We start from the raw sequence: 13,196 nt of genomic DNA, 5'->3' as shown, positions 1-13,196 counted from the left end.
ACCACCAATCAGAATTACGCTCGCGCACGGCACCGTGCGCGCATGGTGCGCGCCTATAGATATTTATGTACTTTTAACTGCAATTTCCTCAGGAACTACTGAACAGATTGACTCCATATATGCAAAAGGCACATCCCTGACCTGAGGACTACCTCTTTGCCAAATTTCAAGTAATTCTGTTCAGCCGTTCGGGCTGTACCTTCGACTAAAGGTCCTATGGGAAAATGCATTTTGGGACCCCCCTTCTTTCTCAGCCCCCGCTTGACAAATCACTCCGAGACTTTCAGGGTAGGAGCTGAGCGGAGCGCCCCATTAGTTTTGAAAATTTCGCGAGGATTCGTCAACCGGCGCCAAAGTTATTCAAACTAGAATTTTCAGATTTCCTATGGAAACACGGTCCTAACTAGAACTATCTACTGGCGACCGCCAGTAGATAATATATGTATAAGTATATATATATATATATATATATATAATATATATATATATATATATATATATATATATACAAGGAACTTCGTCTTCAAATTCCAATCCACAGGGAAAGACGACCACGGACCCGAAACCCGACTTAAATAAAACCGGACACCGACACAGGAGATGCTCTAGCTATCCAGCTTTGGTTTTATTCTTGACCAATATATATATATAACTACCAGTTGGCACAGGGTCACGACACTGTAGTTAGCAACAGCATGAACATTTCCAATAGGTCGGTCTGAAAACTCCAGAAAAGAATGACTCACAAGTAATATACATCATGGTGGTGTATTCCATCCATTCAGAACTCAAACTTGTCTCTCAGGCACATAACTAAGGATACTTCTCTGCTATGTCTGTTCGTACAGCAAGGTAAGCGTCATACGACTTTGTTAATAGCAACATAAGTAGATGACAATATTAAGACAGAAGGGCAAAGGGAGGCATGCTTGACACTACAATTTAATAGATGGGCCATTAGCTCCTCATACAGCTGTGTATTATATTTAGGTGTGGTGCTGTCTTGCCAGCCTCATGTAATCCTAAAAATTAAAAATGCAATCATATATACAGAGGGACTTTGGAGAAACCCTCTTTATTCATTGGTTTCGCCAACTGTAATTCCCTTTTAGTTTCTACCCGCTACAGCAAGGAGCAATGGGTCAGCCCACTCCAGCCACTGGTCTCTTACACGCAGAGTAAGGGACAATCTTTTGAACCACATGTGCGCATCCGCCTAAAAAAGAAGTGCCAGAGACGTGGACAAATACTTTACCGTTTTTTTAAAAACCTTCTTTTCTTTTTCTTAGTCATTTTGATGTGTTTAAACTATATGTTCAGGTTATATTAATTGAAATGTAATATGTAATTGTATTTGTAATAATTAGAATCATATTTCACTATAATGTTCATTTAAACTGTTAGGGGTTTCTATACCTGCTCTGAGTAAATCGGTCTGCTAGGCAGCACCTAGTTGTATTACCATTATATGAAATGGTTATTATGTTTTAATTAAACTTAATAAAAATGTATTGCAAGCGTAGGGCTATCCCGTGTAGGTCAGATTTTTTTTCTTTTTTTGTGACATACTCGTCCAACATAAGAAAAAAAAAAAAACTTTAACAACTGCACCAGTTTACCAAGGCCAGACATTTTAGTTTTGCCAATGCTTGTTCAATTTGAATTCCACATGACACTTAAAACTGTTCAACGTGTGTTCATAGCGGGTTTGCGGCTCTATTTCCGAAATCTATGTTGATCTTACAGTACCACACACATTATCACACCGTAAGACACCTTGGGAAGGTCAACATAAGAAGCTTTTACGAAAACAATGTCAGCACGAAATGCTAGATCACAAATCAAGTAATATGGGCAAGCAGAACGTGATGCACAAGGTAACTACATGATAACTAGTACTCATAATCTTTGTGATTCTCGCATGTCCAACCGATTTAAGTCTTCCACCGCCTAGCGGTGGAGCCAGAAACTGCTAACCAAAAACAAAGCTGGGTCCAGACACTTGCGCATGCGCACATGTGCGTGATACGTGAGGGAAAAGGAGACGTAACGTAACCCTCCAGACCCTGGCTGTTCGGCACAGGGTTCGACGGAATCTCACGCCAGTTAGAGAGTGACTTCACTAAGAAGGAGAGCGGGCATCCAAAACAGGCACTTGGTTGATACAACTTGACGAGGTGGTCCCGGCGAACTGTCTAAGACTTCACAGTCATGCAATTAATAAAGAACGTACTGCTAGAGTTTTGCAGCCACAGCAATTAAAATCCTGCGTGCAATAATAACAAAAACTCAGTAGCGGACATGGAGCCCTTCTGAACAATCGAGGGCTAAAGGAACAGGTGAGATTGTAGAACACACAGAATCACGTGTTGCATGATGTGACAAACATACTACACAAGCACAGCACTGAGCATTGACTTTGGAGCCTGCCATGTGAGGCTGGGGCAGAGTCAGTCACATAGGCACACCTGGTTTGAATCAAAGAACTCTTTCTTTATTCAAACAACGCGTTTTTTGCTCCGGGGAAACAACCAGCCTTCTGCATATTCAATACTAGACTGCGTCTTCATGTTACACATAGTTGTAATTCCTCGAATTTGTTACATATGCAGCGAGTGTCTTCAGATGCCGGTACGTAGTCCAGCCTCTCTGTGAGGACCCGCCAATAGGACAAGAGGTAGCAGAAGCAACAGATCCCAGCATCCCAAGTAAATCCCGTTTTTGACCATATAAGTATTTCTGAGTGACATGACCAGCAGACTCAACACAGACCTCTGCTGAGCCATCCCATCAGACCAGCTAAACACATTTTTCCAACTCTTTAAATCACTATAGAAGAGTTTCGAACTTTTCAGGAATTCTGGTGGTATGGTGGGGTGCAGGCCTCAAGCGCACATCTAGGAAATGGACAAAATAGTTGGAATTTTCTTTAAAAAATTCAGCATCATCAGAGTTTCATGCATCACAGTGACAAGGGATCGCTGATACAAACTTAAGTCACAGAGGATTGCTGCTACAGACCTCACTGCAAGGAAACATTGCAGCTACAACCCACACCACCTCAACAGATTGCTGCTACAAACCTCGGTCACAGGGATTGCTACTGCATATCTTGCAGTGACGAGGAATAGCTGCTACAAACCGCACTGGTAGAAGTGATTGCTGCTACAAACCTAACCAGTATAAGGGATTGGTTCTACAAACCTCACAAGTACAAGGGATTGTGGCAACAAACCTCACTGGTATAAGGGATTGCTTCAACACACCTCACCAGTACAAGGGATTGCTGCTACAAACCGCACTGGTACAAGTGATTGCTGCTACAAACCTAACCAGTATAAGGGATTGCTTCTACAAACCTCACTCGTACAAGGGATTGCGGCTACAAACCTCACCAGTACAAGGGATTGCTGCTACAAACCTCACCAGTACAAGGGATTGCTGCTACAAACCTCACTAGTACAATGGGTTGCTGCTACAAACCTCACCGGTACAAGGGATTGCTGCTACAAACCTCACCAGTACAAGGGATTGCGGCTACAAACCTCACCGGTACAAGAGATTGCTGCTACAAACCTCACCGGTACAAGGGATTGCTGCTACAAACCTCACCGGTACAAGGGATTGCTGCTACAAACCTCACCGGTACAAGGGATTGCTGCTACAAACCTCACCGGTACAAGGGATTGCTGCTACAAACTTCACCGGTACAAGGGATTGCGGCTACAAACCTCACCAGTACAAGGGATTGCTGCTACAAACCTCGCCGGTATAAGGGATTGCTGCTACAAACCTCATCAGTACAAGGGATTGCTGCTACAAACCTCACCGGTACAAGGGATTGTTGCGGCTACAAACCTCACCGGTACAAGGGATTGCTGCTACAAACCTCACCGGTACAAGAGATTGCTGCTACAAACCTCACCGGTACAAGGGATTGCTGCTACAAACCTCACCGGTACAAGGGATTGCTGCTACAAACCTCACCGGTACAAGGGATTGCTGCTACAAACCTCACCGGTACAAGGGATTGCTGCTACAAACTTCACCGGTACAAGGGATTGCGGCTACAAACCTCACCAGTACAAGGGATTGCTGCTACAAACCTCGCCGGTATAAGGGATTGCTGCTACAAACCTCATCAGTACAAGGGATTGCTGCTACAAACCTCACCGGTACAAGGGATTGTTGCGGCTACAAACCTCACCGGTACAAGGGATTGCTGCTACAAACCTCATCAGTACAAGGGATTGCTGCTACAAACCTCGCCGGTATAAGGGATTGCTGCTACAAACCTCATCAGTACAAGCGATTGCTGCTACAAACCTCACCTGTACAAAGGATTGCTGCTACAAACCTCACAGACACAAGGAACAGTTGCTAAGGAACCTCAGTCATTAGGGATTGCTGTTCGAGATTTCCACAGTCACAAGGGATCACTGATACAAACCTCACAGTCAAAAAGGATTGCTGCTACAAACCCCACGGCAACAAGTAATTGCTGCTATAAACCTCATCGCCACAATAGATTTCTGCTACAACCTCAGTCCCAAGCGACAAACCTCCATCACAGTGGATTATTGCTGGTGCAAATATCACGCCCTCTGGCTGCTGTGGCCTTATAGTCAATCACATTTCAAAGTTGGGCATAACAGGGAGCAGTGATTGGCCAAACACTACTGCGCAGGGGGCAGGGCACTTCCAAAGATCTATCTGCCCTACCACATGAAATGTGCTGATCTCCAGAGAAAGAAAATAAGCCCGGCTGGCGTCCAATCCGTGGCAGATATGACTGGCGAAATCCAACCATTGGAAGAACATGCCTTGTTGGGAGGAGTCTGCTGCACCCATGAACAGAAAGATTAATTTGAAGTATGTGAAAACCTGCTTCAATGTTACGGCATTATCCTATCACTAAGGCACGACCTGCACTTTGGGAATGGCAATTTCCTCTGGCAAAACAGGGGTGGGTGTTAGGGAAACTTAAGAGAGAACTTGTATATATCTGAGTTGATACAATTCACTACTGAACCGAGACCACTTGACAAAAACACCTGTTAAATGAAAAGAGGGGAAATAAAAATACATTTTGGAGTACGATCTACAAACCATGACCAAAGCAATCATACATTTGGCGGCATTAAGTTGGCAGGGAAATTGTACTCAAAACAGTAGAAAGGTGCAGTGTGTGGGACATTTTCTGCAGGAGATTATAACAGCATACTGCCTCAGGAATGAGATGCACTCTAAGTATTGCATGTATTAAAAACTATAACCCCATATTTGGAGATATTGCAGTAAAGTTATTGATTATGAACACACTATACCTAATTACAATCCCAGCTCTCCCTGTTACACCCCATTGCATGATTCTGAATGGATTATTTATTGATTCTTGGTATCTGCCCACATTGTGAGATGTTTTAGCTGTGTAAAAAGGAATTACATTTGGGTTGCCTTTAAAATGGGCTATTTCGTCAGTCAGTTAGAATGGGAGGGATCCACCCTTGCTCTGCATCAGCAACATGTGAAACACAAGCAGAATCAGCCCATGTGCACTGAGGACAGCTACTTTTTAATTATTTAGGATTAACTGCAATTAAATAAGGTGGCACAAGCGTAAGCTTCTTAAGTCAGATGGACTCCTTGTTCCTAGGCCTGTATGCAATGGGACCTCTCTGAGCATTTTTCCAGGCAGACAGGAACCTCCAGTGGATGCCATGCACACAAGCACCATATAATTCCAATTCTCTTGCCTCTTCCTGTTGAGACAACATCTGCTTCACTTACAAGATAACCACCCAGGGCAGGCCCCTGCTCATGAGAGCTAGCAACTGAAAATGTGTGCCACATAAAGGTATCGTTGCGGCGACACTTGTATTTTTGAAGAAGCAAACTGCATTTGACGACAGGTGCCAAAATTCGAAGACAACACTTGGTGAAAATTCTATATGGAGGCGCCCTGGTGGTCCAGCGAATGACCGAACTGGTCAGTGTCCTGCCACCCCAACTAGAGAAGGGTCTGAGACCCAGAGAGCGGGTACCGAGACAGGGGTGCCTGTGTGCAGCCAAGCCCAGGCGCCTAGCCCTACAGAGTCTCACCAAGCCCCGCAACCAGGAAATCCCACCAATTAGAGGCACCCAGCCCAGCAGGGAGTCTTACCAAAAACAGACACCCAAGCCCAGCACAGAATGTCACCGAACCCAGCTTCCAGTCCAGCACGGCGTCTCACCAAGTCCAGGCACCCAGCCCAGCGGGGAGTCTTACCAAGAAAAGGCACACGCACAGCAGGGGTGTCACATGGCCCAGGCACCTAGCCCAGCGGGTTCTCTTACCAAGAACAGGCGCCCAGCAGGGAGCATAACCAAACCCAGCTTGCAGCCCAGCAGGGAGTCTCACCAGGCCCAGGCAGCCTGTCCAGCGGGGGGAGGGGTGGGGGCTCACCAGGCCCAGACACCCAGCCCAGTGCGGAGTCTTACCAAACCCAGGCACCCAGCCCAACAGAGAATGTCACCAAACCCATCTTCCAGCCTAGAAGGCATTCTCACCAGGCCCAGGCTCCTCACCCAACAGGGATTTTCGCCAAGCCCAGCTTTCCAGCCCAGCTGTGAGTCTTACCAGGCCCAGGCAGCCTGTCCAGCGGGGGTTGGGGGAGAGGGGGGGGGGGGGGTCTCACCAGGCCCATACACCCAGCCCACGCGCCAAGTCTCGCGGACAGGAGGCTGGCACCACGGAGAGCACATACACCGACTGTTAAAACAGCACACACGCCGATGGAACCTGCCTCTTGGTGATATACCCGGTGCTACCATTACCCCACTTTATCAACAATTAGAATGACGTCAATAATTACTGTATAGTGCACTCGTGACACTGAGGTGGCCACGACCACTCTAATAGCAAGTCTTCCTATTACCTGTTCATGTTATCAATGTTTAATTATATAACGCATATTCACAGGCATTTACTCTTCAGTTATAGGAATCACTGTTTCCAATATCAACAGTACCAATGTTATCGACCTCAGAAGAATGAGTTGCCGAGTTGGCCCTCTTAGACTCCGACCCGCAGGCTGCACAGCACTCTGATCTCCACAGCAGACACGTAGACGCGGAGGGCCGGTTCACCCAAACAGAACATGCAATCTTTCTCTCCGCCTCCAGGGAGGGCGCATGCCTTCTCGCCGTCTGTCTTTGCAATCCTCGGGCCTTGCTCCCGGGCCTCCGCTCCCCCCATTTCCGGGCCTGCTAATGGTTTTTCAATCTACCTGGTGTACTTCCTTACCGCTGTGACATTAAGAGAGGTGGGTGGAAAGAAGGGGGCGTGGAGTCCATTCTATATTCAGCGGCTCTGCCTGGAAATGCATTAAACGCCCCCCCCCCCCTGCATCCGGTGAGCGCACAGTGACCCCGCCATCGATTGGCGGATCAATTCGGATGATGGCTATCTGTACGATTAAAAATACATAATGTGCCGTATGCTGAAGCATGAATCGTATGCATGGAAAGTCCTCAGGCCTGGTACACGGGAGCCTAAAATCCAACATTCTGATCGTGGCACCCCCTTTATACCGAACTGTCTGACTACGCTATCTTATTCCACTTTAGACTTTGCCATAACTGGCAGGGGGTAGACTTTTTGCAGGTCTCTTCAGAGCCATGACAATGAGGTGTAACAGTAAGAGGGTACATTGGAATATATGCTGTTTACGTTTAGCTGTATTTGTCAACCAATGCAGGCTTTAATTATCTTATTTTAACGTCACTTCCTATGAGTAAGGTATAACCAGGTAATCTTACGCGAAGACAGCACATTGGGGGAAAACACAACTGGCCAGTTTTTCAAGAAACGTCCCTGAGTTATTTTAAAAGACGACCTCTCTTCAGGCAATGGATAATAGAGGTCTTCAACGCGCACTGCCGATCTGTCATTGTGGGGAGATAACCAAACCTTGAAAACAGAACGAGTAAAACATAACAACAGAAAGGGTCAGGCCCCACCGTTTACCGCGCGACATGTATCAGAAATCGTGTCATGGCGTCAAAAGGAAGACGATGGGCTTTCATAAAAATGCGTTTGCACAGTTCTAGTGTTTGTGTCACGGTTCTCTGCGGTTCGCAGATTTCTATGCAGATATTTTTCAACGACTAGCCCGAAAAAATGCAAGGCCTCTAGTCCAAACTGCGACAGTCATTTCCATAGGAAGGCTATACTAATGTACAGAAATCACCACCTAATCGAGGAACTAGGGTATAAAACCGTCGGTGGCAAAAATGAGACCTTTTTTCTAATGTAAAATGGCTCGTCCTCGTAACCCCTTGCGGCCCTTTCAGAGAAGGACCGAAACCTCTTGTAATAGCCATTAAAAACGAACACAGATGCAGGCTGCGTCCGCTGCAGCTGCGAATGCAGAAATAATACAGATTGTGCGCGAGATGGGGGCCGTGTTTTTCCATTGACAGAAATGCAAATCGCTCCCAAGGCAACGACGCAGCGAGCGGCGGCGGAGGACGGGAGGAAGCCCCGCGGCCGCTGGGTGAGGAGAGCGGGGCCAGGGCGCTGCTGCAGGGCCGGGGCGGCCGCCATGGGAGGTGGGCGAGGCCGGGGCCCCTGCACCGGGCGCTCAGCCGTGGCAGTGCGTGGCGGGCACCATCGTGGGAGTGCCACCTGCCCCAGCCTTTGGGTGTCTCCCCTTCGTACCTGGAAAAATGATCCCTCCAATCTGTAGGGTGGCATGTCCCAGCGTTCAGTAGTTCGTCGGATACGGCCCCTCGTATTGTAATTGTGGCCTTCCAAAACGCGACCCAATATTGCATAACGTTCAGGAAAGTTAGGTGTGTTCCCTTGTGACAATGTGTGGCTGGTGAGAGAACGTTATGTACCCTGCCTGACCCTTTGACGTCAGAGAGTACCCCAATCTCCAGTTGACAGTAATGATCAGGGGAAAGACCCCACGTACACGTTTAATGTAAGGGGTTCGCCCAGAAATCATGCAAATACACAGGCAGGCATAGGACAATGTCTTCCATGCATAGCATGGTTACTGGACATCGGTGTCTCCCGCACCACACAGTTTATGCTATTTAATGACAGTCGCTGCTGCTCAGATTGGCTTTTGGTGGCCGGAGACACAGCCTGTTAAGTTGTGGTAAATGTTTCTGATGGACCCCACTGCCCAATGAAACTGTAGGCCTTGCTTGGGTGGCAGGGGGGAGCGCGTCCCATTGGCATTTTTAATGTAACATTATGTGGCGCTTATTGGCTGCATCACTAGTCTTAGTATGGCTAATTGTGTTAAGTCGGTTTGTACGGCACACATTGCTTCTAGGCGCTACCAATCAATGGTGATCTGCGAATGTAGCCCTTTAGTGTACGGTGTACAGAAGAATGCTTTTTAGGTACCTTGAGACCCCACCTGCAAGACTTGGAACCTGTCTATGTCCACCTGTGCGGCCTTACATTAAGAGAACATATACAGCGTACGGTGCGATTACATTTACCTGTGATACTATGCATTAAATGAAGTCCCTCATTTAAAGACCTGATGGTTAGATGGCCGGAGGGGAGTTGGAGGGTCTTGCTACCACCTTGTGCCATGCCGATTCTGAAGATGAAGCTAAAAGTGGGCACTCTACCAACAAGCTGCCTCTAGGCTCTAGACGAGGGCTGACTAAAGAGACCAGGTGAACACCGACTGACATCTTCTAACCAAATAAGTGACCTTCACTGGGCCGGAGAACCGGCTTGGTTAGTAAGTGTGCAGTAATTAGAGCTTTCTTGGAAGTACTGTTTATTGGCAACACCATCAACACAACTAGGCAGGTCCCCACCGGCCCCAACTGCCTCTTGCAGTGAGCACGCTGAGAACATCGTGTGACACCCTACAGTGCTCGCCCCCAGCCCCACTGCAACACTGCCAGGCCATCTTCCTTCTTAGCTATGGTACAATAATAGAGGTGAAACAACATAACATTCTGCAAATGCCAACACTCGCATATTCATGTGCCCTCAAATTCCACACATAGCCAGCAACACACCGAAAAACAGTAAATGCACAGGCTGTCGGGACACGTGTAATATCACAGCATTGCCTTTAAGTCTACCTACCACAATACGTAGATACATGATTGTGTTGACTATGATGTTTCGCGTTGGCTAGTTATGTTACGCGCGTTCTTACAGCACATGCTGCAAAAAACAGTGTTTATAGGCGCTAGAGACGACTGCTGACATAGGGGTAGCACATACACCGCTTCCTTATTTTGGCGCACGGGCATTAGATGGGGGAAAATATGGACTTACCCTCGAGAGGGTAAGAAGGATCATTCCCGCTGGTGCCAGGTTTGTCGTCCCCAAAGACGGGCTCAGCAGAGTCCCTTGGCAAGCATGGGTCCCGCTGCAGTCACTGTTGCTCCCACTGCAACCAGTAGTGCCCTTATAGCTCCTGGTGCGTCTGCTCCCGCTGCTGTCAGCTCCGAGTCCAGCCTGCAACTGCCTTGGGAAAAAATGTTTTTTTTTTTATGAATGGGAGGGTAGGAGGTTGATGCTGCGCATGCGCCGATTGGTGGGGGAAACTCATGAATGGGTGGCTGGGTCCAGGCTGCTGCGGGACGGTGCGCATGCGCGGATGCTCTGTGAATGAGAAGACCAGGCGACCTACAACGCATGAGCGCGGCCGCTTTTCAGCCGGAGTGTTTTCCATGAATGGGAAGGGAAGGAGGCGGTGTAGTGCGCATTCGCGGCCCTGCTTTTTTTTTATGAATGGGGGCCGGAAGCTGTCCCGCTGCGCCACAGGCAGTGGGTGTGTTTTTATGAATGGAGGACAGCTGAATAAACTGCAGTGCGCATTGCCCCCCCTTCCCGTATCTCCTGGGAAGGGGGATGGGATCCAAGCTGCAATAAAGAGGGGGAGGGCTGGTGATCGAGTAAGATGGGGAGGAAACGTAACAGGGAGGAAGAAGAGCAAAGGCGTGGAGGGCAGAAGAAGAGGATGATGAGAGAGAGAAGAGGAGGGCAGGGATTTCGAGGCAATTGGGGCACGTATAAAGAGGGCAAGGATGCGTGAGAAGAAGTAGGCGACACCTCTGAGTGAGAGGGACAAGCATATGAGGAGAGAAGGGTGGTGGGTTTCGGGGAAAGATGGCAGTGGTTGAGAGGTGAGAGGTTGTGCGGAGTTAGAGGAGGGTGTCGCTTTTGAGGTCTACAGGGGTATCGGAGAGGGTGGGGCAGGCGACTGGTCAAGAATGAGACGTGGACCAGGGGTTCGGGAGGGACGGAGGTAGGGGAGTTCTGGTGAGAAAGGTAAGGGCAGGGGATTTAAGATGTAAGAAGTGAATGGAATAAGCGATTGAGCAGAAAAGAAAACAGTGTGAGGCGAAAGACGATCAATGGAAGTTCTGAACGTGAGCTTCACAAGCTCACCGTATTTTGAGGGGGTATGAGGTTCAAGGGCACCCTTGGTAGGGAATGCATGAGTAAGGGTGTGCCAGTGGAAAGGAGAACTGTGCGTGAAAGGCCAAGAGTTGTAAAGGTAGAAAGAGGGAGCGCACGCAGGGCCGAAACCGAGGGAACGTTGTCAGCGCGCCTGGCCGCCAAATACAGAGCACCTGAATTTGCTTTGATAAAAGCAAAGAACTGTGATCATCTTCATACACACGTGTTTGTAGACACATTAAGATCTGACGGCCTGGCGGGGGCGGAGTGGAGTGTTGGACGGATGAAGAAGAGGGCAGGGTGTGTGATGAGGCGGGTGAGGCAATGAAGGTATCATAAAGCAATAGTACGCTGTCGCCTCTCGCCGCTCAAGCCTTGTCGTGGCGTGGGACAAAACTGCAATTAATGCTTAAAGGAGGACGGGTGCAGGGATGAGAGAGAAGGCGACAGCCCCCCTCCCGCGAGCGAGAGCACGCGCAGCTCGCACCGTGAAACCTGCCTGCCATAAACCCGCAAGGGGCAGCGGAAGTGTGGGGGAGGCACGCAGCAGAAGGCTGGTGTGGGAGGCAGCGAAGGCCTACTCTCCCCCGAGAGGATGTGAGGCAGAGCGTGTGTAGCGCATGTGAGGGGACGGGTACATTCAGTCCTCTGCTGACACCTCAGAATCCAGGTCCAGATGAGGTTTATTTTTTTATCGGCAGTTTTATATAGCGCGAATTCGTCCCGAAGGTATTGGGCGCTTTACGTGAGCACCACTTGCGTTAGTTTTAAGTATTTTCTACCAAAAGGTATTCATCTTTTAAACCACACACGACGACTTGCTAGTGGTAGGTTGTAGGGCGTACTGGTTTTGGTCGGGCTTGCTGCAGGTGTGTAAAACCACCCTGCAGTGGGGGAGGGGCCCACTGAAAGGCTATTACAGGGTAGAGGGTGCGGGGACTGCCAGGTGCTTTCCTGCAGATATTGCTCTAGTTTTGAGAGGCCCGTGCATGCCAGCGCAGTTACCTGTTGTGCACAGAGTGCATGCCAGTGAGGAGACAGCGCAGGCCCGCACACTGCCCTCAGTGCATGTCTGTGAGGAGCCAGGGCAGGCCCGCACACTGCCCTCAGTGCATGCCAGTGAGGAGATAGCGCAGGCCCGCACACTGCCCTTAGTCCATGTCTGTGAGGAGCCAGGGCAGGCCCGCACACTGTCCTCAGTGCATGTCTGTGAGGAGATATCGCAGGCCCACTCACTGCCCTCTGTGCATGTCTGTGAGGAGCCAGTGCGTGCCGAGGAGACAACGCAGATTCGTTGACCTGCTCTCTATACATGTCAGGACCACACATGCCTTTTTCGTGCGCTTCATGCGTGTCTATGACGCGCTGCTGATCGTGGTGACAGCTGTCACAGGTTAGAAGAGTAGGTCTTGGCATTCACCAGGGTGGTTGCTAGAAGAAATCGGGGGCAAACGGTGAAGATTAAAAATAACACAGAGGTGAAAGGGCACATAGAACTGACCAATAATGGAGCTAGCTATGTGTTTTCCCAAACTTCATTTTCGGGGTGCACCAAGACGCATCACAAAATCATATTTTCAGTATACCTTTCTTTTGGTAAAAACAGGTGTGAGTTGTTTGTTTAGTGCAAACTGGACCTCATCTAGGTGCCTAGGAGTAGTTACAGGTTGGAATATGGTTAAAACTAGATGTTAAGAGTATTGGAAATTAAATAAATCAGTGGCAGCTTCTCGTACTGTATTCAACGTAAAACCCTCCGGTC

At 48.5% G+C, this 13,196-nt stretch overlaps 1 protein-coding gene across 2 annotated transcripts in view; it reads right to left on the bottom strand.

Annotated features, from left to right (window-relative positions):
- Positions 1-10,481, bottom strand: part of SPRY4 (sprouty RTK signaling antagonist 4) — a 31,663-nt gene extending 21,182 nt beyond the window's left edge. Inside the window, exon 1 of one of the 2 annotated variants that reach the window (XM_085618138.1) lies at positions 10,304-10,481. The gene's annotated coding sequence lies outside the window, so the exon portion shown is untranslated. Of the gene's footprint in view, positions 1-7,010; positions 7,058-10,303 lie in introns of those variants that run through there. The other variant, XM_085618140.1, reaches the window with a different exon arrangement.
- Between the last annotated feature and the right edge of the window lie 2,715 nt (positions 10,482-13,196).

This window comes from Triturus cristatus, chromosome 7, assembly GCF_964204655.1.
Source record: "Triturus cristatus chromosome 7, aTriCri1.1, whole genome shotgun sequence".
Taxonomy (NCBI): Eukaryota; Metazoa; Chordata; class Amphibia; order Caudata; family Salamandridae; genus Triturus; species Triturus cristatus.
Note: the sequence above shows the minus strand (reverse complement) of the source record. Positions and strands in the feature narration are given on the sequence as shown.